General features: G+C 62.8%; 1 pseudogene; it reads left to right on the forward strand.

Moving 5' to 3' along the window:
• LOC124563799 overlaps positions 1-5,000 on the forward strand; it is a 7,958-nt pseudogene that overhangs the window by 526 nt on the left and 2,432 nt on the right.

A 5,000-nucleotide genomic window follows, 5' to 3' on the forward strand; every position in this document is an offset into this window, starting at 1 on the left:
GAGCAATCCGCGGCGGGGTCGTGTCCGGTTGCCTTTCCACTCGCCGCGGGGTGGGGCCGTTCCGGTGTGCGGTGGGCCGCACTTCTCCCCTAGTAGGACGTCGCGACCCGCTGGGTGCCGGCCTACGGCCCGGGTGCGCAGCCTGTCCTTCCGCGGGCCTCGGTTCGCGTCTGTTGGGCAGAGCCCCGGTGTCCTGGCTGGCTGCCCGGCGGTATATCTGGAGGAGTCGATTCGCCCCTTTGGGCGCTCGGGCTCCCGGCAAGCGCGCGCGGTTCTTCCCGGATGACGGACCTACCTGGCCCGGCCCCGGACCCGCGCCGCTGTTGGCTCGGGATGCTCTCGGGCGGAATAATCGCTCCCGTCAGCGGCGCTTCAGCTTTGGACAATTTCACGACCCGTCTTGAAACACGGACCAAGGAGTCTAACATGTGCGCGAGTCATTGGGCTGTACGAAACCTAAAGGCGTAATGAAAGTGAAGGTCTCGCCTTGCGCGGGCCGAGGGAGGATGGGGCTTCCCCGCCCTTCACGGGGCGGCGGCCTCCGCACTCCCGGGGCGTCTCGTCCTCATTGCGAGGTGAGGCGCACCTAGAGCGTACACGTTGGGACCCGAAAGATGGTGAACTATGCCTGGCCAGGACGAAGTCAGGGGAAACCCTGATGGAGGTCCGTAGCGATTCTGACGTGCAAATCGATCGTCGGAGCTGGGTATAGGGGCGAAAGACTAATCGAACCATCTAGTAGCTGGTTCCCTCCGAAGTTTCCCTCAGGATAGCTGGTGCTCGTACGAGTCTCATCCGGTAAAGCGAATGATTAGAGGCCTTGGGGCCGAAACGACCTCAACCTATTCTCAAACTTTAAATGGGTGAGATCTCCGGCTTGCTTGATATGCTGAAGCCGCGAGCAAACGACTCGGATCGGAGTGCCAAGTGGGCCACTTTTGGTAAGCAGAACTGGCGCTGTGGGATGAACCAAACGCCGAGTTAAGGCGCCCGAATCGACGCTCATGGGAAACCATGAAAGGCGTTGGTTGCTTAAGACAGCAGGACGGTGGCCATGGAAGTCGGAATCCGCTAAGGAGTGTGTAACAACTTACCTGCCGAAGCAACTAGCCCTGAAAATGGATGGCGCTGAAGCGTCGTGCCTATACTCGGCCGTCAGTCTGGCAGTCATGGCCGGTCCTTGCGGCCGGCCGCGAAGCCCTGACGAGTAGGAGGGTCGCGGCGGTGGGCGCAGAAGGGTCTGGGCGTGAGCCTGCCTGGAGCCGCCGTCGGTGCAGATCTTGGTGGTAGTAGCAAATACTCCAGCGAGGCCCTGGAGGGCTGACGCGGAGAAGGGTTTCGTGTGAACAGCCGTTGCACACGAGTCAGTCGATCCTAAGCCCTAGGAGAAATCCGATGTTGATGGGGGCCGTCATAGCATGATGCACTTTGTGCTGGCCCCCGTTGGGCGAAAGGGAATCCGGTTCCTATTCCGGAACCCGGCAGCGGAACCGATACAAGTCGGGCCCCTCTTTTAGAGATGCTCGTCGGGGTAACCCAAAAGGACCCGGAGACGCCGTCGGGAGATCGGGGAAGAGTTTTCTTTTCTGCATGAGCGTTCGAGTTCCCTGGAATCCTCTAGCAGGGAGATAGGGTTTGGAACGCGAAGAGCACCGCAGTTGCGGCGGTGTCCCGATCTTCCCCTCGGACCTTGAAAATCCGGGAGAGGGCCACGTGGAGGTGTCGCGCCGGTTCGTACCCATATCCGCAGCAGGTCTCCAAGGTGAAGAGCCTCTAGTCGATAGAATAATGTAGGTAAGGGAAGTCGGCAAATTGGATCCGTAACTTCGGGATAAGGATTGGCTCTGAGGATCGGGGCGTGTCGGGCTTGGTCGGGAAGTGGGTCAGCGCTAACGTGCCGGGCCTGGGCGAGGTGAGTGCCGTAGGGGTGCCGGTAAGTGCGGGCGTTTAGCGCGGGCGTGGTCTGCTCTCGCCGTTGGTTGGCCTCGTGCTGGCCGGCGGTGCAGGATGCGCGCGCCTGCGCGGCGTTCGCGCCCCGGTGCTTCAACCTGCGTGCAGGATCCGAGCTCGGTCCCGTGCCTTGGCCTCCCACGGATCTTCCTTGCTGCGAGGCCGCGTCCGCCTTAGCGTGCTCCTCCGGGGGCGCGCGGGTGCGCGGATTCTCTTCGGCCGCCATTCAACGATCAACTCAGAACTGGCACGGACTGGGGGAATCCGACTGTCTAATTAAAACAAAGCATTGCGATGGCCCTAGCGGGTGTTGACGCAATGTGATTTCTGCCCAGTGCTCTGAATGTCAACGTGAAGAAATTCAAGCAAGGCGCGGGTAAACGGCGTGAGTTAACTATGACTTCTCTTAATCTGGCCAAGTGGCGGCGGTGTGGCTGCATCCGGACTTGGCTTTTCGAAGTGCGGTCTTGATGTAGTCGTGCTGCTGCTGCGAGGTGCCTTCCTTGGGTTATAGTTACAGGGAGAGTGATGCGCAATACATGGGCCTAGCCCTCTTAGCCTCTCCTCTCCTGCGGTCTTCTCCCCTTCTCGTGGGCCCGCTGATTTTTGCAGAGTGGAAGACCGCACCAGGGGCTTGGGGGGGTTACCAGCCCCCCCTCGCATTATCCCTTTATAGTTGGGGGCAGCCGACAAGAAACAAGAGATGGTGGCCCTTCCGCTGAAGGTGCCACCCCAGCTACCCCAGCACCTATCCGGCCAACCGGCCGTAACGAAAATGCGATAGTTTGTGTAGCTCCCTTTGCTTGCAGTGAGTGCCACCGCACTTTTACCACGAAGAACGGTCTCGGGGTCCATCGCCGCCGCCAACACCCTGCGGCCGCCAACGCTGAGATCGTGACGGAGAGGCATCGCGCGAGGTGGACGGAGGAAGAAGTCCTGTCGCTCGCCAAGGCAGAGGCCGAACTGTTCCTGGAGAGGGACGCCCGGTTCTTCTTTGTAAATCAAGAGCTTACCAGGATGTTCCCCGACCGAACGCTTGAGGCAATCAAGTGCCGACGGCGGCAAGCTGCCCACAAGCAGCTTGTCCGCCAATTCATGGAGGCACTTGAGATCGGTCGGGGTGAAGAGCCGGCGTCCCGCCGTGGAGCAGCGAGCTCGCTGCCTGACGCGGGCGAGGCCGCTGCGCCGCCCGTCGACGCAGCCGAGGACTTCGCGGCCGACACCACCGGGCCGCCGCCGGAGGGGCCGACTGACGCCGCCATCTGGGAGCATCTGGCGGGGCTACCTGCTTCCGCCCAGCGTTTCTCTGCCCTGGATCGAGTCATTGGTCTGGGGCGGGGCACGCCGCCCGATGTCATCCTGGGCATGCTCCCGGATGCCCTTGCGTCGGTCGGGTCCAGGGGGGAGAGGTCGATCACCAGGACACAGCGGCCGCGCCAACCATCCAAGCGGCCGCCTGCCGCCCCGCCGCTGCAGAAGCGCAAGCGGCGCCGCTGGGAATACGCGCGGACACAGGACGCCTTCCGTAGGTCGCGTGCGCGTTGCGTGCGCGGCTTGCTGGACGGCACCCTGCTGCAGCCGCCACCCGACATCCCCGGTCTGCTGGACTTCTGGGCGGACCTCTTCACGAAGAAGCCGATCTCCACCGCCGGCTTCATCCGTGACCGCCTTCTCCCGCACTCGGAGCCTGTCGCTCCTGAGTGCCTATGGGGGCCGGTCACACGTGAGGAGGTCGCTGCTGCCTTGCCGCCCAGGGGATCGGCAGCCGGGCCGGACGGCCTGACTCCAGCGGAGCTGCGGCGCCTGCCGCATGAAGTCCTGGTGAAACTCTTGAACCTCTTCCTCCTGGCCCGCGCCCTCCCCGAGCGTCTGCTTCGCGCCCGGACGTCACTTCTCCCCAAAACGGCTGCACCAACATCCCCCGCTGACTTTCGCCCCATTACGGTCTGCTCGGTGTTGGCGCGGACCTTTCACAAGGTTCTCGCGTCACGCCTGATGCGTGCATGTGCTGTGGACGAACGTCAGCGGGCATTCATCCCCCGGGATGGGATGTTGGAAAACACCTTCATCTTGGACACTGCTCTCACCGACGCAGTCCGCTCCTGTCGCTCTGTTTTTGTGGCATCGATCGACGTCTCTAAAGCGTTCGATTCGGTGGACCATGCCGCCCTCCGCCCCGTGCTGAGGGCTCATGGCCTGCCGGATTGCTTTATTGAGTACGTCGAAAGGTGTTACGAGGGTAGCACGACGGTGATAGCGGGCGGCGCCGACGTGGGCGTGCCCCTGCAGCCGGCTAGGGGTGTGCGTCAGGGTGACCCCCTCTCCCCCCTCCTTTTCAATTTTGCGGTGGACTATGTTTTGAGTCAACTTCCCTCCCACATCGGAGCTCGGATCCTTGGTCGCAGAGTTAACGCTGCGGCCTTCGCAGATGACGTCCTGCTTTTTGCATCGACCGCGAGGGGATTGCAGTCCCTCATCGACGCAGCCGTCGCAGCCCTCGCCCATCTGGGGCTGCAGATCAACGCCCGGAAGTGTTTCACCCTCGCCTTTGTCGCGTCTGGGCGCGACAAGAAGGTGAAGGTCGACGCCGACGTTACCTTCAAAGCGGGCAACGCCACCGTGCCCGCCCTACGTGTGGGTGAAACCTTCCGGTACCTGGGACTGCAATTCTCCACCGCTGGTCGCTGCGTTTTCAACCCACGACGCCACCTGGTGGAGCAGCTGGACGTCATCTCCCGAGCTCCGCTCAAGCCGCAACAGCGCCTCCACGCCCTCACCACCGTACTTCTGCCTGGCCTGTACCATGGGCTGGCCCTCAGCCGCACCCGAGTGGGTGCGTTGAAAGCGGCAGATGTGACCATCCGTGCCGCCGTCAGGAGATGGTTCCGCCTTCCGGCGGACACTCCCCTGGGCTACTTCCACGCTCCTGTAGCCCAGGGAGGCCTCGGCATCCCATCATGCCGATGGATGGGGCCAACACTTCGCCGGTCCCGTCTCCTGGCGCTGAAGAGGATTGGGCCAGCCGCCGACGGTGCAGGCCGGGACGAGGT

The sequence above is a fragment of the Schistocerca americana genome, unplaced genomic scaffold, assembly GCF_021461395.2.
Source record: "Schistocerca americana isolate TAMUIC-IGC-003095 unplaced genomic scaffold, iqSchAmer2.1 HiC_scaffold_124, whole genome shotgun sequence".
Lineage (NCBI taxonomy): Eukaryota > Metazoa > Arthropoda > Insecta > Orthoptera > Acrididae > Schistocerca > Schistocerca americana.